This window comes from Ornithodoros turicata, chromosome 3 (genome assembly GCF_037126465.1).
Source record: "Ornithodoros turicata isolate Travis chromosome 3, ASM3712646v1, whole genome shotgun sequence".
Lineage (NCBI taxonomy): Eukaryota > Metazoa > Arthropoda > Arachnida > Ixodida > Argasidae > Ornithodoros > Ornithodoros turicata.
The window spans coordinates 40675267-40701210 of record NC_088203.1 but is presented as its reverse complement, the minus strand read 5'-3'; the positions used below and the strand labels follow the sequence as shown (position 1 = coordinate 40701210).

The 25944-nt window shown below is 45.7% G+C and overlaps 1 protein-coding gene and 1 long non-coding RNA gene across 2 annotated transcripts in view; one reads left to right on the top strand and one right to left on the bottom strand.

Annotated features, from left to right (window-relative positions):
- The window catches only part of LOC135386908 (uncharacterized), a 39612-nt gene that overhangs the window by 9526 nt on the left and 4142 nt on the right, over positions 1-25944 (bottom strand). The gene's annotated exons all lie outside the window — the stretch shown is intronic.
- Positions 4161-5207, top strand: LOC135386907 (uncharacterized). The gene is made up of 3 exons (XR_010420704.1): positions 4161-4247; positions 4523-4638; positions 5184-5207. It is a non-coding gene; the product is annotated as an uncharacterized LOC135386907 (long non-coding RNA).

Here is a 25944-nt window from a genome sequence, read left to right as displayed (position 1 = left end):
CTTATACTAAGAAGTATATCCCGCGTGACGTCACACTGACTGCTGTGCAATCAGAAGGCGGAGATTTGGGACTCTAGATTTTAGACCTGACGACACTGCTATCCTTTCAAGTTTCAGGGAATTAAGAGCGGGACGCACATTTTTCTGTACGAGCTCGCGTGGAGTAGCGGTTAGGATTATCGCCTTTCACGCCGAGACTGGGAGGTGGCGCGGTTTGGAATCCCCGTAAAGGCTGTGCTTTCTGACGTTTTCACCGGGTCTTCCGCAGACTTTCCAGACGAATGACGGCACACTTCGCCCTGAAGTCGGCCCTGAACGCATACTAACCCCCTGTCGTCGTCCTTCCTGCTGTCCTCTGTCCACGCCTGCACACCGCGTACAGCAGCAGTTGCTTCGAGGCGCTAACATGGAAAAACATTTTCTCTGATAACTAGCACAAATGTAAGGTGTCACACAAAGGCGTACCCGCCAAGTTTCACCAAATCAAGAGAGAAGATGTTATTCGGATTGGCTAGGGGGCATGTCAAGATCGACGTGCAGGGTGATGTGTATAAAGGAAAATAAAATGCGGGGGAAGGCAACAAAATCGACAGGCAAAAATGTATTTCAATATGTCTAGCGGTGTCACGCGTTGCGTCTCGGGAGCCCCATGACTGTGCAGTCCGCTTTATTGCAAGAAACAACGAAGTAAATGCACCGGAACTGACCCTGGTCACCCACAGCAACCCCCTAGGCAAAGAAATGCTATGTGTGGATGGTCATTTTAAAACAGAATTGAATACGACCAAATTAAGCGACTCGTTGAATAACCGTAATCGGATACATATACAGCATATTGCCACGTATCATCTTTGGAGCGACCACACGGAACAGCAACAACAGCCAACGAGGCGTCGAACGACGGGCAGAAGATGAATGCGCCCAGCTATTGCCGTGCCGCGCTGCCGATGGTGGTTGTCACATTCATCTTCTTGCGGGTTGGGGTTCCCATTGGACCGAATTCCGCAGGCAGACCACGCTGTCTTCGACTCAGTCGTTGCTGCTCTTCCAGGCCGTTGAGTAGGGATTGCCCCGCACCTCCACCAGATATGTCACGGATGAAAACAAACGAGCGAGACGGCGTATAATCGGCGAACACTTTATTCAGCTGCTTAACTGGCTAACACAAGAGCGATAGCTCTTAAGCAGAACTAAGGTGAATAATGCTCCGACTGGGAGCTCACAAGCTTTTATACACGGCGGTGAACATTGTAGAAAACACGCGTCGGTGGAGAGGAGGAAATACCGAAGCTTCTGCAAGGTCGCCGGCATGTCCTTGAGATTGATGCTAGCGAAGGAGCAGATGCTTCCAGAAGGATCGCTCGCTAATCAGCGCGGCATGTCGTGAATTTCAGCCCGTCGTTCGACGCTGTTGTTGCTGTTCTGTGTGGTCGCTCCAAAGATGATACGTGGCAATATGTTGGAATATGAACATGTACGGTATGTATGCGTAAGTATAGAGCTGATATAGCGCTCACTGTTTTATGCCCTCCATGCGCTGGCCATACGTGTGCAGCTTCGGGGCTATTCAAATATATTCGGTTTAGAAGAAACATCAATTCGATTCTTCGGAATTCGAACACTGAATTCCATATTTGATTCGGAAATAGAATAGGATATACGATTACTCGCTTCGGTGCCCAAAAATCCAAATATTCACATCGTCCTAGTAAAAAGTCAACGTCCGAAGTCAACCAGTCCACGCGTCGCGTACTAAAAGTCAATCTTCCTCAGGGGACAGTTTTTCCGAGGACATTTCGAAAATCGAGTACGAAATCCTTCAGCGACGCCGGCAACTTCTTGACGCGACGGGAACGGCGCACTGGCACGTTTTGATTCGGTGTACCCAGATCCGGTTGCGGATGGCACTGTCGACTCGTGGTTACAGCGTCGAAGTGCTGTTCCTCACCATCTGTGGTAATCTCCGGTTCAGGTTCCACATCCAGTTCCGGAGGTCTCTGACTCGTAGTAGCGGCGTCGAAATGCTGCTGCTCCTCTCTGTCGGGTGTACGCTCTGGTCCAGGTTGTGGATCTTGAACTGGTGGCCGCCGACTTCAAGCCTCCCAGAGGAGGCCAGAGACTGCGACAAATGCTAGGACCATCTTCACGGTCGTGACTATAGGCGCTCGGAGTGACGAATACGATTGTATCTCATTACGGCCGAAGTCTCATTACGGCCGATGTCTCAATACGGCCGAAAGTCTCAATACGGCCGATAATCCTTTAATCCCCAAGTGTCTCATTACGGCCAAAGTCTCAATACGGCCGAAGGCAGTCTCATTACGGCCGAAGATGTCTCATAACGGCCAAATGTGAAAATGTGTATTGTAACCTGCATTGATATGCAATGTCGCAGCCAGGTATGGATATATATTCAGCAGGGTATAAGCCATGCACTGTGCCCTTATCATATTTATATACACATATTGAGAGACAAATGGTATGTTATCATACCACAGCACAATGCAACATATTGTGTAATGTGTACTCCCACAAGGTAGTGTTGACGTTGCTGTGAAGCAGGCTACTATGTGGAGTTAGCTACTTGTAGAGAGCTAGATGAATATTGGCTTTGTTGTGACGCTTTTGGAGCCATCCTACAGTCACTGGCCATGACAGAACGCCTATCTCAGTCGATGTCAGTTTATTTCCATTCGCCTTACAATGATACAATTCTTGCTTCTGGAATGAGTAAACCTGCAAGAAGCGAAGAGCAACCATGAATAGGCTAGAATATTTAAAAAAAAACAAGCATTTGTCTCTACATGGCTGGTTTTAATGTGCGCAAGCTGCACACGTGTTGATACGTGTCTGTTATTTCATACAAGGTTAACATAAATCTTCATCTAGACAAAAGAATGACAAGCCTTAAAAATGTGACTTCCAGGTAAACACAGAGCATGACCATGATATGAATATAGGTTCAGTAGTTCATTCCCTTAATGGAAACATGTGAATATCAAATAGTAATACATTACAATTCATGAAATGATGCATGCATAACTTTCCATTTCTGGTTTCTTTTTTATAAAAGCAGTGCACGAATTAACATTCGTGCACTACTACAAAATTTCTCACTTCACAACAGAACCTTATGATGATCTTAACAGCTCACCTCTTCGCCAGGACTCCCTGGGCAGCAACATCCTATTAGCCATGTTGTTTTTTTTCTTTTTCGGAATTCTCCGTGCAGCCACATAAAATGCCTGGAATGGAAAACCAGCTATAAATAACAGTGTATTTGAATGACTTCCTCTTGAAGTATTTATTCTAATCAGATATGCTTTTGTGCCTAGTATGGTTCGCGAAAGCACATAAGTACAACATTTGCAGACGTTCGACGTAAGCAGTTCAAGGAGATCAATTAGAGTACGCCGACTTGCGCTTTTATTTTTGAAGAAATACGACGACGAATTTTAACAAATTAAATATGGCTCACAATGATACGAGTAAATGCTGCTGTACGGTGATGCATTATCGGTATCTTATCGTCTTCGAATAAATTTGTTGTTCCTAAACGCGCAACCAACTAGAAACGGCACAAACCTACGAACGGATACCGAGTTACATCTATTACAGGCACTTCGGCTGTTTTGATTAATTTAAATTACTCGTATGAGAATCCAACTATGTGTGGACAGCACACTACTAAGACAGACAATCTACGAAAGCATTACTCACCTGCCTGACTTGGTCTTGGTCAACACTGCGCGATATACGTTGGGGCTGTGGCGATTCATTCAACTCGATTTTTACCGCAACAACAGGCGCTGCTCGAAAGACAACGACGGAAAATAGAGAGCCGCTATAAAGTCCGCTAATTTGCACATTACAGCGCTACAAATCGATATATGAACACGTCGTAAACAGCAACCACTGGCTCACACAAGAAACGAGGTACCCAACGTTGCTAGACACCATCCGAACTCCGAAGTGAGAGTATCAGAACAACAAGATATCAAAACACGAAAGGAAGAGTATTGATCCCCCCTCCTGCTATAGCATGCAAAACGTGATTTGCGCTGAGATGAACATATATGTTCATGACGCGAGTAATTTTCACTTTTCACTGATCCAAAGGAGGTCACGTGGGATCTTGCGAAATTAACAACAATGAAAATGGCGAAACGAAACTTGTGAATCGTGCATTTGCTCTTCATGGTAGCTGCCAGAAAATCGAATCAAACTTACGGGACACTGGATTACAGGTATGTTGGCATCTTTTTCATTCCTGCATATCATTTCACATTACACTATACGTGAATACATGTCATGTCTCACGATGCTGGGGAAGTGTGCATGGTTCTAGACTTTTAATTTTTGATCGCGTAATCGAAATATCGGCACCTCTCGCATTGTGGCTTGCAAGTGACCAACCAAATGCTGTTCCCTTACTAGCGCTTCCTACAAACGACAAAACGAAACATGTGAGAATGTATATTTTTGATTACTCATATATAACAAGAAAATGTATCGTTTTCAGGTTGCTGCCACTACTCCATGTGCCCGCAATTGTCTTGCGTGTATGATTACACTAACGGCGTCGCCCACCACGGCGGAAGTGTTTTGCGTACACGCGTTTCAGCATGAAGCCTGCAGGTAACATCTGATGTTTACCCTTCGGATATTCTGAATTTACATATTGTAGCTTAGAGGAATTCCGAATGCACAGAGTGACACACACTTTTAACAATGTGACATCAGTGCCGTGGCATAAGCTCTAATGTAGTGCCCCAGGAAAATGAACAAGGGGCAGGGGTTTATCCAGAATCCCAAGCACGAGAAGGGTGTTGGAAAAAATTGTTGGAATAGTTACGTCATTACAGCTTAACATATCATTAAAGACGTATCTGAAGCTGAAATCGCGAAATTGCAAAAAATTTAGGGGGGTCTGGATAAAGCACTGACGAGGGGGACTCCTCCACCCCATGTCAAGCCTCATAAAACACCTCCTGAAATATTTTCCTGGCTATGCAGCTGCATTATTATGACGTAATTGTCATTGTTGTTCATAATTCTTGAATATGTTTTGAATATATGAAAAAAAAAAAGTCTGCTTGACAGCATATGTGTTATGGTCATCATCAAACAAGAGCATATGTCATTTTGTTCAGTGCCTTATGTGCTTTTTTTGTAAATTTCAGGTGGACGTAAATTGTAGAAGGCAGCTAGTGGGGAGAAGATCATGATCATAGGTCATGTGACTGCTGGAGCTCCCAGTGGGCTCCCTTGTGGAGTACTTTTCAGAACACACACACACAGTTTACTCAAAGAACCAACGAGTAGGATGTTGCTTGAATACTGAGAGAAAATGGCGTAACACATACAAATATCGTGTGACAATAAAAACATTTTTCACGAGGGATACATGAAACACTGTCGCAATATTGTGTGCATGAACCATTGTGTGTGACACAAGCCGTGAGGGCACACCGCCTCGGACACATTTTGGGAAGCATAAAACACAGTATATACAGAGCTACTATGGTGAATGCTTCTTTTTTCTTTTTGGCCGTTATGAGACCTCTTCGGCCGTAATGAGACTTTGGCCGTAACGAGACACTTGGGGATTAAAGGATTTTCGGCCGTAATGAGACTTTCGGCCATAATGAGACTTCGGCCGTAATGAGACTTCGGCCGTAATGAGATGTTACCGACGAATACCAGTTTTGAACAGTTCCAGACGCGATTATCTTGTAGCAAGGAGGAGTTTTCTCCACATTGCTTCTCAACTCGGAGAGGTCTCGAGTAGGAGGGTATTCCTTTACTTCTGACCTTTAGCCGGATCCGTACAAGATCCCCTGGCTTGAACGCCGGTACTTTAGCGTTACACCGCACATCTATGTACTGCTTCATTTTCCTCTGGCTCTGTTGCACTGCCTGCCGAAGATGAATGTCTGAGCTGACAGGACCGAATCATCTACCGCCTTGAGCGTGATGTAACCCTACGACGTGAAGTGCAGTACGTGGAGATCTTCCGTGCAATAGAAGTGCAGGAGCAAAACCTGTTGTCGCGTGAGGTGTTGTTCGGAAGATAGACAGATACTCCACAACAGTCCGAGGGATAGGTTTCTTCTCCAAGAGGGCTAACTGAATGTAATCTTTCAGCACCCTATTAAATCGTTCGATAAGTCCATTGGCCTGTGGGTAGTAGACCGATGAAAAACAATGTCTAATGTTGCGTTCTTGAAGAAATTTCGTGAGAACTACTGACGTGAACTGAGGTCCCCTATCTGAGACCAATTCATCAGGAAATCCTTCCCTGCTGAAGACACTGTTCAGGAAGTCGATGACTACTTGTGCAGTGACACTCGAAAAAAATCCCACTTCGTGCCAGCGACTATAATAGTAGTCAATTAACGTTATTACGAATCTTGCATTCTGTGGTGCTGCTTCAACTGGCCCCACGATGTCGATTGCAAGTTTTTGCCAAGGCTTTTCGGGCCACGCAACCGGTTGTAGCGGTGCGGGTAGGGGTTTTGCATACTTATCTGCCGCCTGACAAATAGTACACGTTCGCACGAAATCTTCGACTTGTCTGTCCACGCCTTGCCACCAGAAAAGCTCACGTAAGCGTTGTTTTGTACGAACTATTCCGGGATGAGACTGATGAGCCGCGGAAATTTCTCACTGCGTCAAACATGCCGGAACGACTACCGGTCTCCCCGGAAAATGATATCCCCGACGATAGAGAGCTCGTCGCGAATTTGGAAAAATGACATCAGCTCTGCTGGCAGTTCCTTCTTTGGGGGCCATGAAGTGAGTATGAACTGCTTCACTTGCTGGAGCAGTGCATCTTCATTCGTAGCATCTTGCATGTCTTGTTTGTTCAAAGTAGTGCTTACCACACTCTTAGAAATGGATCTTCTATCGTGTCTTCTACAGACACCCGAAAAACGGTAATTTTGGGGTTTCTACGTAAGGAGACCACGCGAAAGCACAGGGAATGACGTCGCATCACGTGGTTTCCTTCGTAGAAGCCACAAAAGTGGAGTCTGTTTTATGCTTCACAGTTTCCTCCTTTCCCGGTCGTTTCCCCCTCCACGCGTGCTACTGCTTCCCCTTCCCCGGCGCAGGCTCGGCAGGCAGGCTTGCAGTCAACATAATTTGTTTCAAAGGGGATTGAAGGCTTTATTTCGGCAAAGTTGTAATATTGTGGCAGTGATACAGTGAATATTGACTAGACTTGCAAACTATGCAAAATACCCTGTTCACAGAGAAATGACTCAGAGAAAATAAAAATCAATAAGAACCACACATAGTCAAAATATCACAGATTGCACGAAACGACGCGGTTCGACGCCGCTGCTGCGAAACTATTTGCAAGCTTGATACTCGCTGCGAAACAAGTTTCGCTGGGATGCAGACCTATTTGTTGCTCAGGGCATATGATCACCATATTTCAGCGGCTCTACGTCTCTTTGTGGGGGCTGTTGATATGGTAGTTGTCATCCGTTGTGCAGCGTTTACTCCATGCTTCCCATCCTGGCCTCGAATCGGAATTCTGCTTCAGGGCGTAACCGTGACAAAGTAAACGACGCACTTCACTTTAACAAAGCTTCACGACGTCGGATTCCTGGTCACGTGATAAACGTGTCTTCTACACGGCGTACGCGCCAAAAAAAGCAAGACAATTTTTTATGGTATTTTCTTTACTCCAGGGTCACGTGGGCATCTGTCGTCTAAAACTTCGGCCTTGAGCCTGAATCTAGAAGACACAGCAGCTCTTGATGGCACGATAGAAGACCTATTTCTAAGAGTGCAGGGACACAACTTCCTCCTCAAAGCTGGTCTCCTCTGGTGACGGTAAGGGTAGGCCGGAAAGCGCATCAGCTACCAAATTTTCAGACCCCTTCTTGTACTCCCCTGTGAAGTTATATACTAGAAGACGTGCAGTCCACTGGGCAATGCGCACTCCTCCTGTACAGCCGTGGTGCGAAAACAACGAAATCAGTGCTTGGTGATCGGTCCTAAGGGTGAAATGCCGGCCCCAGAGATATATGCGCCACCTCTCGCAGCTCCACACACAGGCTAAAGCCTCTCGCTCCCCTGCTGAGTATTTACTTCCTGCGGGTGATAAAGCTCGAGATGCAAAGACGACTGTCCTGATTCCTCCTGACCCCACTTGCTGCAGTACGGCGCCGAGACCTTTCTCGGACGCGTCCGTTGTAACTATAATATCCAGCTCTGGATCAAAGGGTTGCAGTAGTTCCGCGTCGGTCAGCAGCTTCTTAAGTGTGTTGAAGGCGAGATGCTCTTCCTCGCTCAAAGCGTATGTCTGTCCTTTTTTAGCAGTCTTCGAAGAAGTTCTACCACGTGCGCAAAGCGTGGCACAAACCGAGCATAGTATCTTGCTAAACCCAAGAACGATCTCAGAGTCTCTGCATCCTGGGGTACTGGAGCACTGGCGATAGCATGCATAAATCTTTGACTGTAACGGTGCTATCCCTTCACTTGAAACTTTGTGTCGCAGGAACGTAACTTCGGTAGCATCGAAGCAGCATTTGCAGTTTAAAGTCAGTCCTGCATCCGAGATCTACTTCAGTACAGCACGTAAGTTATTGCGATGCTGGCTCACTATTTTCCCGAAGACAACGATATCGTGAAGGTAGACGAGTACCCCTTTACACCCTTTAAGTATACTCGTCATCGTCCTTTGAAACACCGATGGTGCCGATGCTAACCCAAAACATACTCTCTTGAAGCGGAAGAGGCCTTCATGGGTAATGAAGGTAGTTAAGCAACGACTTTCTGGGCTTAGCTTCACTTGGTGATACGCCGAAGTTAAATCCAATTTGGAAAAGTGTCGAGCTCTGGCCAATGAGTTTAACAACTCTTCGACGCACGGAAGCGGATGAGCATCAGCTACGATTGCTTCATCAGGTGCTCTGAGATCCACACACAGCCGAATAGTGCCATTAGGGTTCTGAACTACGACGATTGGCGAGATCCACATTGAGGCGTCGACCCGTTCGATGATATCTTTCTTCTCCAACTCCTGCAGCTCGTCCGATACCTTGCTTTTCAAGCTTAACAACAGACGACGAAGTTTGGCTGCCAAAGGTTTAACATCAGGCTTAACCTGCACTTTGTGTACGAAGCCCTTTGCGAGACCTAGGCATCCACTGAATAAGTGGCCAAACTCATTCCTCAAGTCCTCTGGAAGTATGTCGGCATCTTTGTAAATACTTACGCACTTTCAAGCTCTTCCTTGAATAGAAATGTCCAACTTCCGAATTGCATCTCTTCCTAGCAGGGTTATCCCTCTTGGTACAACGTGAAACAGGACCGTATCTTCGTTTCCTTGAAACTGTATGGCTGCACGGAAGCATCCTCGAGCATCGCTACTCTGGTCATTATAGTCCACGAGTGACGCAGTAGGCTTCTTTAGTGCGTACTTCTGTTTGAATCTTGTGTCGTAGAGAGTTCCTGCCATTAATGATGCTGCAGAACCCGTGTCAACCACCGCCTGTAGCACTTCACCTTCAATGGTGACATCCGCAAAAATCGGATTTTCTCGCATCTCAGCGAGGTGCACCGGTCGCACCGTGAGAATTTCCTCTTCCTCGACCAATTTCACGTAGGGCCTGCTACGGCAGACATTCTTGAAATGCCCGAGTTTTCCGCACTGCTGACACTTCTGACCCAGAGCCTTGCATCTCTTGTCATTCGCCAAATGCTGAGACTATCCACATCTATAGCAAGCATGTGCCTGTTTCTACTGTCTGTTGGCAGAAGATGGCTGCGGTTGTGAGGACTTGTGCGGTAGTCTGCGTTTGGCTTTCCCGTCGATTCGTTGCACGTCCGCTGTATCAGTGGCCTCTACTGAAGCTCTGGATTCATATGGTCGTAAAAATTCATTAGTTGCTGAAGTGGCGGCTTCTATGGTCGTCGCAAAGTTAACTGCCTTCTCCAGTGTGAACGCTTGCCCTTCAACTAGCAAGCGTTCCATAAGTTGCTGCATTCTTGTTCCTTCTAAGAGTTGTTGCTTAATTGCTTCTTCTTCGAAATGTCCGAAGTTGCACTGCGAAGCCAACGAACGCAGATCGCCGACGAAGGATTTGGTAGTCTCACCCGGTTGCTGCATGCGACCGCGAAATCGGTGTCTTTGAAGTGACACGTTCACTTGTGCTCCAAAACGCTTGTCCAGATGGCTAAATGCCTCTGTGAATATATTAGTCGTGACAGTAGTAGTTGACGTTAGAGCCGTAGTAACTGTAGTTGAGGACTGCGCATTTGAAGGCTCTAACGAATGAAATATCCTCTGACCTTCCGCTCCCAAGCAGTGTAGTAGAATGGCTCTTTTCCTGGCCGGCGGGTAGCCATCTCCATCGATAGCCTCTAAGCCTCTAAGAACGTCAGGAACGATTGTTTCCATTGCTCCCACGGAATTGATGGCTCCACTGGTATTGGTAGGAAGGTTGAGGGAGGCAAGAATCCGGCGAAATTCATGTCGACGTGCACGTAAACTGCTTTTAAAATCTTACCATCGTCGCCATAATGTTCTATCTACGGACACGTAGATGAGCGTGACCGTCCGCATCCATTCCAACGTCAACTTCTCTTTGTTTCCTCTTCGTCTTTCATACACAACAAGTGTCACATATGAAGCAGCACATACGAGAGGATCATGATCGGATGTCCTTATGAACGCTGCCAGAAGGAGTTCCGTGCCGTCTCCACGTTTTGTGTGCACCTTCATATGTTCTTCCTTTGAAAACGGTGAGTATAATCTCCTTCCCTTTTGCAGTGTTTTGATGCCAGAGCTGACTGATAGGTGCACATGGTTCGTTCGTATGTTCTTCCTTCGAAAAAATAAACGGTGAGTATAACTGCATGTCAATTGCCCTGCTCCCTGTAACGGTTTCCTTTCTCTTTGCAGGGTTTTGATGCCAGAGGTAATTGGCGCTTTTTCATCACTATGTACATAGAAAATAAATCCCAGTGTGACAAACATCACAATGTGTTACGCATGGTCATTACTTAAACTGCTCTCATTGCTACGACTATATGTAGAAAAAAAAAAGAGGGGCTTCAGGGATGGGCACACCAGGATAAGGGTACACGGAATATGCCAGCTAAATTACTGGCCAATGCAGTTTTTTTTAACGATCACAGCACAGTAATGCTACATGGCGTATGCCTGTTAAAATTACTTGCCAACGCAGTATTTTTCACGGGCACAACTTATACGGGGCCACCGTAAAAAAAACGGCCAATGTTTGGCAGCCAACTTTCCTTGCATTTGCCCATGTTTTTACGGTGAAATTTTTTACAGTGTAGATAGTTCTAGTACATCGTAGCGCCTTCATAGCGTCTAGCATACTAGCGTCTTTGCGTAGTGTAATTATTATTGAATGTGATACTTGAATGATTATATACTTATGACTCTAGCATATCATTTTCCCGGAAGTGTCGAACGCACCCCGACGCAAATATAGTTTGGTCAGGTCTAATGGACCTTTTCCATATTCGCGTCGCCCCTGGCGGTGGAATGTCGAACGTCGTGTCTTTCCCCTCATTAATGGTGACGCTTTACGAACTGGCACGTACGTTGCGTAGGAAAGTACCAAGAGAAGATCGGAAGAAGAATGCGGAAAGAGTGAAAGCGCATTGTACTCATTAGCAGACCTCAAACGTCCGCGTAACCTTGAAACTGATTATCTCCCCACAATGAACATGACAGTCGCCCGCAGGTGGGTCCATGGCGATGTTTTCCGCTCAAAGATGGCGGACTCAAGGGCTGGACATGCGCATACGTGTTGTCGGAAATGGTCCATTACTGATTCTAGGCCTGGTGATGCTGTAGAGGCTACTCCTCTTTCTTTTTTGTTAGAAACCGTTTTGATTGACCAATAATACGTATGGAAACAACTGCACAGTCGCTAATTTGTCTACTACCCTACAGTTGATCGTAGCAATCACCAGGAACACCCGTCATTATGACTGATTTCCAATAAACCGACAAAGGACTGTTTTTCTTGTGCCATCATCATTAGCACCTGGGGCAAAAATCGAAGTTTCCATGCGAAAACATGAACATTTTTCGTTCCCTAACGAAAGATATGATGAGTAAATTAAAGAAGTTTGTAGAATCCCTAACGATCACGAAACATACCTGCATATCCTGCACGTGTTGAGTGAAGAGGCATTCGATAAAATGCCGTTCAATGAATTGGCGTCGATGCAACGTCGTTCTACGAAACTGTGTTCGATAAAATGGCGTCGATGAAATGGGCGGACACCGAATAACTATGTAATCAAACCGTATGGATACGCGAATACTGTGCTTCTCAGTATACGTCGTTGCTCAAGTACATATACATGACGTCTCGCTTCTCGTAAATGACCTCCTTTGGGGAGAAGAGGTTTGACGACTTGCCTTCTTTTAAGAGGAGCTTTTTGGCATGCAGCCTTCCCGTAATCCCTCTGTTCCTTCCCGCGAGTGGGGATCAGCGTGCACGAAACGTGAAACTGTTTTCCACGTCAGGCGGCCAAGGTTGTGCAAAAGAAACGGCCAGTGGGATCCCTTCGTGACCATAGGGACGTTCGCCTGGAGTTTGACAGCGCGACACTAGCGCCGCGTTTCTCCCCTGGTGGTACGGGGAGGCAAAATTTCAAAGTAGGACTCGTGGGGCGACGAATGTGATTACATGCGCTGTGCACGACCTTCCACCTGCTTCGGTGCAATATCTGGGAATGTACAGCCCGTGGAACGGGAAAAATAAAAGCCTGGACCACGTTACTGTTATAAAATGTACGAACTGCACAAAGAACACCGGAGCGTACCTGTATAAACTTATAAACTTGAACTGTTCTGTCTTTTGTATCTGCTTCGTGCTCCACGCTCAGGTCTTTTTTTTTTATAATGAATTTCGTCCATCAGCTCGTCTGCGTCTACGCCATTCTGTCGTAGACGTATACCCATGCGTAGACATATGACTGGGGCTGCGTAGTACTATGTGAAAATCATGAGTAATGTGGATTACGCATTCATTTATTTTTTAATTCTTAATTACATATTCTACAGATACAGGTGGAACAAATTCATAGGCAGCGAGTGCGTGGCACGCACATGAGAAGTATGAGATATCACGAACGCATGTAAATCCCGAAATGATCAGACTCTGCAGGATCCACCAGGGGTCATTGCAATTGGTCATTGGATTATGAAAGATGTATTGCACTCGAGACATTTCTCTCATTAAGTTAGTGCCTCAAAGTCAATAATCCCAGCCACAAAGGCATTTAAATTTTTGTTCTCATGACTGTTCTGATCTGACTCCCATATTCTTCTCTTTCGAAACAGTCACGGATATGTGATAAGTGGTAGCATGGTTTCGAGTAAGCAAAGAGGGAATGTAACGCTCATAAAAAGACCCAACTACTGGCTACTGACAAGTATGCATAGTGCTCGCTCAGTTCATTTTATAAATCATTACTCCAACGGCGCTCACACCTCTTTCGTAAACCCGAGCAAAACATTTGAAACCAGAGATATCCAACTGTATGCATTCATGCTTTATTCTTCAGTTAGGTTTCGCTAAGAGCTAGTAGAACTACGGCACCTGGGGAGCACCGGCATTTTGCTCGTATTTCGAGCCTGTCCGATGATATTCTGCCATGCGCCAAAAACGCGCCGCTATTGACGGTTTCCCTTCTTCCGACTTGATGGGGAAACAATCCCCGGTCTCTTTTGTCTTATAAAAATCGCAACACAGCTTGGCCATTTTCACACAGCACATACCATGTACGTGATCAGAGAGCACCGCTACTTTGGAAAACTTAGCACTATCGCCACAAGTGGCGCTGAATGCCGTAATCAGGAGCGCCCTCTGGCCCAGCCCAACAACCCTATATGACTCGCTGTTATGTATGAAACGTATGCGGAGTTGTAAGTAAATCGCCACCCGATAACCAGTTACTTTTTTGGTAACGAAGTAACGACCTTGTTACTTTTCTAAACAAATTTTACTATCGTATTCAGTTACAGAAATCGGTAACTCGTTACTCACGTTGCTCGTTCCTTTCCTTCGTCTACGCTCTGCTTGAACCTGGACGACATGGTCAATTACTGTGTGGAACATCAATGGTAGAAGTGCAAGGGTGCAGGCGAGCTGGTACATTGTAAAACGACCATAAAAATCGGAGACACGGAACAGAAAAAAGACAACACGACACGTTCTCAGACACAGCAACTCATTTAATGACAGCCTACACTCCCAATAACCTCCTGACGGGTGGAAAGGGGGAAACAGAGGGAACACTAACGCAATTGCCTCGTGTCTTTGTACTCAGCTAAGGGTTGCCGAGAGTCCCGCTTTTCCATGAGACCATTGTATTGAAAAAGGTGTGTGACCCGTTTGGGCGACTCTTAGCTGAGTACAAAGAGATTAAGTCGCCAGGCAATTGCGTTAGTGGTCCCTCTGTTTCCCCCTTTCCACCCATCAGGAGGTTATTGGGAGTGTAGGCTGTCATTAAATGCGTTGCTGTGTCTGAGAACGTGTCGTGTTGTCTTTTATCTGTTCCGTGTCTCCGGTTTTTATGTCGTTTTACTGTGTGGAAATTCCGTACAATCCTAACACGAGGTGACCTGACCTGGTTGTTCAGCTCCTGAGAGCCTCAGGTCGACAGTCATTCTGTTGTTGAGTCGTAACGTGACCGGCATGACGAATGCCGCAACGCTTTCCGACGCAGTCATTGACCATGTAAGCATTCTTGGGAAAGGACCCTGGACTTTGTGTGTGGGCGTGTTACCCCCAGCTGATGCCAATGGATTCTGAGATAGCATTGTCATTCTCTGCTGATTCGTCGTGTTGTTGTAAAGTGTGTTCACCTGACCTGACGAGATCCCGTGCCGCTCGTGCGTGTCATTAGCCTAGCAGTGTGTCCCGGGAGGAAGCTTTTCTCTCCCACCTCCACGCTTGTGGGCTCCGGTGAGGATCACTTGTTGGATTATAAGATAGTACAGATGATAAGCACATCATTGTGGCTTGGGTTGGGGTACAGGGTGAACGCGCCTAAAGGTGACGGGAATGTAGTATTTTAGTGTCTTCTTTGCCTTCAAAAACCAAAATGACGTAGAACATCCGACACGTAGCGTTCGAATTTGCAGAAGCGTGCTCAGGTAAGCGTCTTCAATAGTTTTTTTTTTTTTATGAAATCGTAAGCGCCCTGGCGATTCCGCCTCCGTTCACTGTCAGTCAATCAGATATCAGCAACGTGATGTCAGCCACTCCAAATGTATCAGGCGATTGGCTTATCATGTTCTCGGAAACGTTAGCCCGAGAACTGTTGGCTGATATGATAGTGTACAACGGAGGGGTGGGGGGCGGCATGTTTATTAGAAAATAACGAAAAGAAAGGTTACCCATGCAAAGAGCCAGCTTATACAACGGCATTAGCAGCAGTTAATCAGTTCACAGAAAAGCACAATTTCACAGACGTCGTGCAACCTCCTAACAGTGGCAGTGGTAAGAAAATAAGGGAATAAAGGCGACTGTTGGCCTTGACTTTACAGGTAAAAAAGGAAAATCAGCCTCATTACTAATCAGGCGTATCCTCTTTCCAATACATGCATCAAACAAAGATGGCTGTATTTGATGCAGCAAATTTTCACAGCAATTTCAAAGGGCTTTCCCATGGCAATTTTTAAGTCTTGCCACGGCGACTCTCTCGAGGAAACGCACCAAAAATAACCTATGCCCATTTCGAGAAGCAAATATTCTTCAAAGCGAATTCTACGCAAATTGTCGGACCGAATAAAGCACGTGTCAGTACCGACTTTGACATGGTTATGGTTCACTAATAGCATGGTAACGTAAGAGTAACCCGTTACCGTCGAGTAACGGGAACGCGTTCCTTTTGCTGCTTTGGCAACGGGTAACGTATTTAGTTCCTTTTTTCGTGGTAACGCGTAACAGTGTTTAGTTCCTTTTTTTTTCACAGTAACGTGTACAAGTCTGAACGTACGTTACGTAAAATTATATACGTTGACGTGACATATAAACATGGGTGCAACATGAAGAGGTGTCGACTGCTAAAGGCAGTCGTTTTGTCAGTTCCCTATGGATACCGAATATTGAACGCGGTGTCTGCCGCATTGCTCACGTCGCTTCTCGAATTGCCGATCGAGCACTATCGAAATTCGCTTCGAACGGCATTATAAATCTTAGAACTGGGGAAAATTAGCCGAAGCACCAGGCAGCACGTGGAACAGAAGCAGTGCTGCTTTTCCTGACGTTCACATTACACACTTTCACCCTAAATTTTATGAAGTTCGGGATCTTATTGCCCAAACGAAAAGCATGAACTGGACATATCTGGCATGAAATGCAAATAAAGGGCTGCATTTTATTTTATTTTTAAATCTAAAGTTAAAAACGTACATACGCCGAACACGTGGTGAAGGCATGAAAATGCCACAGAGCCTCAAAAACCCGACCAGTCGCCCATTTACGGTACGTGGAATGGTTTCCGGTTGCATTAGTTGTACAGCGCCATCTCCCACAAACCTCTGGACTGCAACCACGAGTGGTTGCAAATCATTACACTAGATGGCGGAAAACGGTGTATCCCAGTTTCGTTCTTCATGGTCGTCTGCGCGTGTATACCGGGCGTCACATCTCAACTGTAAATGTGTCAATTATTGTGAAATTTCTATAGTTTATTACGCGTACTTCTACGTCTCTGGTGTTGTTCTTGCCTGCCGCGGAACCGCGGAACAGTCAAAAGCCACCAGTTAAAAAAAAAGTCATTATTCATACTCTTCCCGAAGCTATTACAAAGTATTATTACCACATGTCAAGCATATCGCCCTTCAGCACCCTTCAAATAGAACGAAAGAACTTGCTGCAAATGGTTGGACAGTGCTACCTTCTTTTGTTTTCGCAATATCTTGCTGGGATAAACAGCAATTTTCGATGACATTGTCTTACTCTGTCCTGTAGGTCCGCTGTCGAGAGTCCTATCAAAAAACGGCTCTTGGCCACTCTAGCCAAAGAAGCCAGATCTCGAATGATATCAATATCTTAACAAACAGACGCACACATGCGGAGATATCTTGCGCGGAAAACGGCCGCTTTCACGGGATGAGCGGGACCGCAGCCTTCCTAAATTTCACATAAAAACACACATACACACGCAAAGAAAAAAAAAACAACAATTGCAATGGGAGAGGGGTACGGTACCCCTTTCCCCATTCCGGTACGCCCATGCAATGGGGCACTGTGCTATGAGCCTTAATATCCCATAAAAATTCCTTAATGTTCTCTAAACACTGGCGCGATACTTTCCTCAGTAGATCTGATCATTGCATTAGACGTATCGATACGTCATAAGATGTCGATAAAGATGAATATTTCATATCAGAATACATGTCCAGAGTGTTTGTTTTTATCCATTACAAATTTTTGATAATTAAAATTCCAACGAGAGCAGCATAGATGTCCTTTGTACAGGTCGGTTCCACAGCCACGCGGACGTCCACTAGAAGAGTATATATACCTGAAAAATCACTAATTATCAAAAATTCATTAAGTCTTTATTTAAGGGCTTTTTTGCAGAGATGAGCGAGCACAACGAAAAACAATCCCGGTTGAAAGCAATGAAGCAATGCTATCATTTGAAAATCCTGTTACGAAAGCGTACATTGTAAAACCCATCGATGAATTTTGCTATGCAAGTGAGCCGAATCTATAGTCGTGTTCAACTTAAGAAGGAAAATAAATCTAGCAAGTCAGCTTTCAAAATATTACTGTGGCGCAGGTGGGATGGCTGAACACAAAGAGGTCACGCTCTCTCCCTGCACCAGATAATGTAATCTATCATACTTACTCTGCTTCCGTATTGGCTGTTAATGACGGCCGCATGACACTCCGACAGTCCGACGTAACTCGTTACTGTAACTAAGTTCCTTTTTTTGGTAATTTGTAACTTAGCTCGGTACTTTTGCCCCGTGGTAACTTTCAGAGGAACTCGTTTCTTTTTTCAGGTAACTTTGCCAAAGTAAGTTCCAACTCACGTCCACATATTTCCGGTTATTTGATGGCATTTTATTCAATCAATGACGGTATTCTATTTCGCTGCCATTGAAATGAAGCTCAACACCTGTGAGCCAGCAGGGAGTAAGATGCAGAGCGCTGGACTTGTTGGACATAGACGAAAAACGATCTAAGCGTGTGTCACTCCCTCGCAGGCAACTCAAAGTTTAACTCACCTGCTCACGCGCGCCGCACGTGTGTTGTGCTATTTTGTGTCCGAAGTGACTTGGAAGTAACTCGTTCTTTTTTTTTAAGTAACTCGGTAAGTTCGAGCTGGGTCATTCCATGCCAAACGTCCCAGAGGTGACGCTCGACCCTTGTCGATTTTGTTATAAAAAATCATCATACTGATTCATTGCTTGGGGAAAACCACTAAATCAAATGTTTTAGCTGCCATCGCATAATAGTTGTCCCTAAGTGTCTGTTTAAAGTTACGGGTTCAGCCCCTGACCACCCTTGCAGTGTACGCATGCCGCCGCCGAAATTAGAGATATCGCAATTGTTTTTATGCCGCGGTACGGGAGAAGTGTCCATCTACCTATCGGAGGGTCGCAAATATTCTGGTTACTCGCCATATATATCCTAAAGGAGGTGCGAAAAATGCTCCGAGAAGCAAAGTTTTGCATTTTTTCTGGACTACATCGCTAGAAGTAAAGAGCAAAACTTTTGAGATACGTATGGATACTACAAGCCAAAAAAGTTTCGTTTAGAGGCTAAACACACTAATATGAGAAAAAAATACGCGAAGATGCAACTTTGGCGAAAATATGGCAACTTTAACCTGAAATAACAAAAATGGTGGAACGCAGAAAGAAGTACAGTGAAAGTTGGAAGAAAGTATCATGCCCAAAGAACACAAGGAGTAAATGTTTCAAAAAAGTATTTTTTTATATAGCGAAGAAAAGAATTTTTGAAGTTTGGGTAAGGCGCAGATAGCGTGCGCAACCGTAACAACGCTCTCATGCTCTCGGCGACACCACATCGAAGGTGGGCAAGGGAAGCACCTTCTGACTTGGTTGAGTTGACCTTATTGACATAGTTTCACTCACAACGTGTCTGTGGCTTGACACTTCTTTGCAACTTTCCCCGTTATAGTACTCTGTGACTGCATGAGAGGAATGACGAAACGTCTAGCAGCAAAAGCAAGCTTGCAACGGTCCTTCAAATAGTTGATTCTGCGGGAGGGTCAACCGGAGTCTCGATAGTGTAAAAATGATATGGGTTTCGCAGCAGTTTGTAAGTGAGACGAGACAGTTCCTTGAAGAGAAGTTACCAAAGTACAGTGTCCGTTGACGGCACACGCACCTGACACTGCTTTCAACCAGTGAGCCCATTGGGGGCTTGTGTGTTTGTGTCGTTCATGTTAGAAGCATCCTTTGGCTAATTCTCGTTGTTTACATCGTATACTGTATTCGACGTAAGCAACGAGAATTCGCTGAGGCAGTCTACAAGCATGATTGACACAGACACGTAAGCCTCCAGCAGGCGATGTCTTGTGTGTACGGTACACGCAAGACATCGCCTGTTGGAGGCTTACGTGTCTGTGTCATCCATGCTTGTAGACTGCTTGTGTCATCTATGCTTGTAGAGTGCTTCGGCTAATTCTCGTTGTTTACGTCGCACGCAAGCAAGTACACTGTCAGCGCCGCAAGAAAGTAGTCTTTTCCGAAGGTTTTTCCGAGTGAATGAACCAATCACATCATACTGATTGCTCGTAGCAGACGGCACCGACCTGGGGCCCGACGGCGAACTGAAGATAGCGTTCGTTATCGGTATTACTTGGAGTTGACGCGCTCCAAATGTCATGTGGCGGCACGTTAAAACTGTTCCACTAGGCTGTGATTTCAAAGAATCGACACTACTGCTCATCACGCGAAAGCTCGTGACGAGTCACAACGAATCCCATACATGCACTTATCGCGCGGTACAGACGTATGGACGCGGTATGGACGAATAGTTGAGCATCGCACCCCTGGTGCACCTTCGATGGGCTGCGTATCTCTCTTTACTTCGAACGATGTAGTCCAGAAAAAATGCGAAAATTTGCTTCTCGAAGCATTTTTCGCGCCCCTTTTAGGATACATATGGCGAGTTACCAAAATATTTGCGACCCTCAGATAGGTAGATGGGCACTGGGGTGGTCAGAGGCTGAACCCGTAACTTTAAACAGACACTAGGGACGACTATTTTGCGATGGCAGCTAAAACATTTGTTTTAGTGGTTTTCCCAAAGCAATGAATCAGTATGAATTTTTCTAACAAAATCGACGAAGGTCGAGCGTCACCTCTGGGACGTTTGGCATGGAATGACCCAGCTACATTTCAGGCTAAATATCTTCGTTACATTTTTTCACACGGCAACTTAATTCGCAAGGAGTTCTTTTTGACTGGTAACTTCTGGATTTATGATGACACTATACCTAGTACACAGTATTGGCGCATTATAGCCTCAGTTGCTCATGCGCCAGTAAAACCTCAATCCAATCCAGCTATACCTAGGCCTACATGTATTACACCAAGCCTGAAAGCTCCCAAGAAAAAGCTGTGCCACACTTAGTCCGCTTACCTGCCACATTGGCGCTCCCTGCATGGCCCAAAACGCTGCTAAGCAAATCGCGATCCGCAATGAGGGACGACTATTACTACACCGTCACCTTCGCTCGTTGTTGCTCGTGGTACAGCATGCAGCAGCATTCTCCACGGTTTGTGACGGTTGTGTGCTCTACTCACCGATGAATTACTGTCATCGTGTGCTTGAATAAACATCTATCTAGAAAGCTTTTGACCAAGAACATTGATTTTAGGTAAATAATTTAAACAACAACGAGAATTGGCCGAGCCAGAGGTCATTTGAGGATGAACCGTCGGCACGCACACTCGGCGCACTAGCAGACGATGCTAGCAGACGACAACCATCGTTATCACTTAAGTTCAGTCATACTCGCTTGTAAAAGTTGTTAAATTTCAGTAATTTTTGGATCTAAACTTTTCAAAACCGAGACTGCGAAACCAGTGGCTTTGTCTTCTAACGAAATACTCTCGGAGTTGGAAATAGATTTTTCGCAGAAGATCATTTCCAAAAACTTGATGTTTATCAACGCTTTGTGGTTCCCAAACTGAGTTATACTTTAATGTGGCAATGGTTCATTGCTGCATTACGGCGTCTGGCTCCAGAAATTACAGAAGAAGAGACGGTAGCGAGAAATGTTCGTATCATGAGTTTCCTGTGGATCAGGCGTTATGCGATGCATGGAGGCGAGCAATACCGGAGCATGGTAGGTATATGTTAACTTTGATTTTTTTGTAATGCCTTTGAGGGTGGAAAGTGTAATGTAACCTCGTAAGACTATTACACCCAAATAAGAAGAGCATGAACGAATGAGAAAATACAAAGTTCGATATCGTCTTGCAATTTTAAACAGTGTATAGGGCCGAGCGCTGGAGATCACGAGTGGCGGATGCGCTGCGAAATCTAGGAAGTTTTGCTTTGTACACGCCGCATATTTTTGTACTGGTAGTCAAATGTGCAAAACTGCATCCTTCTAGGAGCGGATTGGAGGTCAAGTGAGCACGATAGCGTCTGTTCAAGGCACTTTCTAGAAAGTGATTACAAAGAAAGTGGGAGAAGGAATCTGAAACGTGGTGCGATCCCCTGTGTTTTTCCCGATAAGCGACAAAAGCTCGACGATCTTACGCCGATATCTGGTGAACACGCACCTATAGGAAGTGAAACAGATGACGTCACTGACGTCACGGAAACACCACTGGACCCAGCGAATGACTCTACAGGCGAGACAGACGAAGGAAGGGCTGAACCACAGTATGACTGCTTGAGACCTACCGCTAACATATTTGAGGGTAGCTCCCACACAGGGACAAGCGTCATCGTCCAGACGAACGACATATTTACTCAAAGTTTGGAAAACTAAAATCGTCGATCCAGAACTGCAGGCGCAATACCGTTACCGTAGAGAGATTAGAGAGACAGAAAAACGCCTTGAAGCGCAAGCTTGATCGATATGAGGAAATATACAATCTAAACAAAATCGAAAACGACATGGCAGAAGGTTCGGAAAGAGCAGCGTTTTTCATAGACCAGTTGCGAAATTATAGCAAAAATCACCCAGGTGGTCAGAGAAGACAATTCGCCACAGCATCTTATGGAGCAGCAGGTCACCTAGTAGTTACGCTCTGCAACAGTCATCCAATGTACTAAAGCTCCCCACAACACCTACACTGAAAAAGTACATTGTGCGAACAACCGCCGACTCAGTAACGGAGCTCACGGTCACCAGACTCAACAGCGAAGCTGGAGGCTTGAAAGATGAGGAGAAACTGGGATCTCTTCTCATGGACGAAATGGCCATCAAGGAACGCATCTTCTACGACAGGGCCAGTGACGAGCTGACTGGATTTGCCAACTACGACGCCTCAAAATCAGCAAGACTTGAGGAGGTTGCAAGTAGACTCCTGTGCTTTTTGTTCTTGGGTTTAAGTACCCGGTACCGTTTACCAGTGGGCTTTTACTTCACGAAAGGGCTCCAAGGCCCCCAACTGCGCACCCTTATTTTGGAAATAATAAAGAGTGTCGAAGAAGCGGCATTCATCGTGGTTCCTCTGGTTGCAGGCAAATTGCTATGCGGAGGCCAGGACAAGCCCCATTCAACACCCATTTGACCCGCAGATGAAGCTGTTCATAACCGATGACCGTTGTCACATAGTAAAAAACATTCGATCCCGGTTCTTATCGGATGACAAAAATTTCCAGGTAGAATGTGTCGTCCAATTTCTCAAAAGACCTTGCTGACATCCAGGAAACGTCAGGTGGCATCATCACTCCACTACGCTGCTTGACACGAACACACCTTTTCCCAAATAATCTAGAAAAAATGAATGTTAAGCGAGCGGTCCACATTTTTTCCCCAGAAGTTGTAGCAGCCTTGGAATGGCTACAGCAGTATCGACAACAGTACGGCATTGGATGCTTCAAGGACGCTGCTGCGACTGTCGAGTTCATGAGGATGATCGGGGAGTGGTTCCAAATTCTTAACATAAAAAATCCAACTCACAGCATCCACTCCAACAGCACAGCATTAGCAGCCTTTTTCAATGTTGGAGATGAACGATTCGGGTGGCAGGAAGAAGACTTGTTATCTTACATTGAGACCTGGCGACCGTCCTGTACGCACCCACGGAGACAGTCTCTGATGAATGAAACCTACAGGGCCTTAAAACTTACTACCCTGTCCACCGTCAGCTTGTAAAGTACCTGTTAAAAGCCAGCTTTCACTTCGTGTTGACCAGGAGATTTTCAAGCGACGAGATCGAAATCCTCTTTTCTGCCACTAGGCGCATGGCTGGCAGGAATGACCAGACAAGTGCTGCAAGCGTCCTCTCATCATTACAGAAAATTCTTGCCGCTGGGTTGTTGAAGCCATCACAAAACGCAAACGTTGTGACCAGTGAAAATTCTACAATGTGCACTCCATCCTTGAGACCACTACCGAAGCCTTCATCATCTACATACTGTGACTCCCGAAGCCTACGTTCCAAGATACCAGAAGAACTGTCAAGTCTGGAACGAGGCACATGTAAGCTGAACTTTCATTGCATAATCCTAAGGAGATTTAAAAAAATGAGGACTGGTGGACCCTGTACGTATGTGGAGGACATGCTGCTCCAGGCAAATAATTCCTTGTGTTTATTGCAGCTGCGCCACCCCTGGATTGAAAGCGGCAGCAATGTCTGTTATGGCTGGGTACCTTGCTCGCACATTGAAGGACAACCTAGAGTGTGACAAGTATACTGCTCTATGCTTGAGGCTCCAAGGACAGACGCGCCTATGAATGGCATTATTCGTGGGTTAGACAGGGGCGGGCTCCGACGCCGAACTTTGTTGGACTAATTTATCTACTGCACAACGTCACTGTAGAGTCGCTGAAATACTTAGAAGCAAAGCCGCGACAGATGTGTGCTGTCCGAGAGGCTTTCTTGCCACATCTCGCAAGGAACCTTATCTTGCAGTGCCCGGATTCAGGAGACCATGCACACGCTCTCGCGAACTTAATATTAACCAAATTTTTTCGCCCCTTTCATTCGAACGAAGCTCACTAACTCACAAATAAAAAGGACGTACTCCGGCAGTTTTATTCCAAGGCACTCTCGCGCAAGACGATCAAGCTGAAATAAAGGGAGTAGTTATCTTACATGACTTGGAATATGTGCATCATACCATTGAACTAATGTAAATATTGCAATCGTACGTATGTATTTATGTACAGTTACAGCAATCTGGTTTCTCAATGTTTCTGTATATAAAGTTCAAGTACTTATAATTTTGCTCTGATGCTGATCTCCATTTCTATCGAAAAATAAAAATACACAACACGTATTCCCGACTAGCTTTGTGCTTAGCGAAATGAAGTATCCACGGGAACAGACACAACCCTACAGGACGACGTCCCCACTGGAAGTCTCTCGCAATAAGAATTTCAAATGCCGTTATAAGTAACTGGTCCCGCATCAGCTAGTCCTACCGTCTCCTCACACGAGAAAAAGACAGAAAAAAGAGCCGAGTTTGAGGCACCGTACTTTGAGGTAAGGAAAAAATAGAAACGAAGAAACCCTTCATATTTCTTCATGATAATGCACAAGGTCTCCCACAAGTAAAATGTGGAGAGACTCTCCACGCAAAAAAATTGTAGATGTATTGTTCAGATATCCTCATGCATGCCAGGTATAGTCCCGTCCTTCTTCCGAGTAGGCACACAACATCGACGACAAATCATCAAACCAAATCATCGTCGTTGAGCCCCCCCCCCCCACACACACATACACACACAGCACATTCGACTTCCCAGAACACAGAACAGTGCCGAAGCTCGCGAAGCTCCGAAACTTGGCAAGGTCCCAATAGCATCGCCATCCTGGGCCATGTAGAGAGCGTCCTATGGCAGGTAAGTGAACTAAGTCCGGCACACGCTTTGAGTGGGGCAATCGCGAAGCTTTCAGGTCTGGTGTAATACATTGAGGCCTAGGCACTACGCTGCAGCACTGACGGCGCATGGTAGCGCTGTAGTATTTCTGCTGGCGCGCTATTGAGCCTCCTTATTTCCAACGGCGTATGAACTTTTCCTTCTGAAGTTAAAGACGACTATAGTGCAATTAGCTCTATCGCTCCAAATCACATGGCCCTTTGACGTTGAGTGAGCGCTGTCCTTCAGGGGGCTGCGCAGACCATTGGCCTTAACAAAATTCGGACATGGATACTTCAGCATGCGTGCGCGTTAAAGGATGTAAAAAAACTGAATCGCTTTAAACGAGGATTGTCTCCCACGGTGACCGAGGACTCCGTAGGTTCTGAGCACAGCCCTAGTTCCGAATAATCATCTGCCTGTGGCGCGCGGTCCATCAAGCCACATTTGCGCCGACCACTAGCGCCACTACACCCACTTTGAAAAGAGAGCTTCACCACATAGTACGCTCCTATCCATCATCCCGAATGACAACGTTGTCTCCATTGATTTGATGAAAACGGGGGGCGTACGCCATTTTCGTGGCAGTTATGAAGTGCATAATGCCACAAAAATGGCGTACGCCACCCATTTTCGGCAAATTAGAGGAAGGAACCATGTCACTTTTAAAAAGGAGCTTCGTCACATAGCACGCTCCTAGCCAGCCATTATCCCGAATGGCAAATTTCTCTCCTTAGATTTCATGAAAACGGGGGAGGGAGCGTACGCCATTTTGTGGCAATTACGAGCTGCGTAATGCAACAAAAAATGGCCCCCATTTTCAGCAAATGAGAAGAAAGAACCATGCCACTCGAGATGAGGGTTGGCTGGGAGCGTGCTATGTGGTGAAGT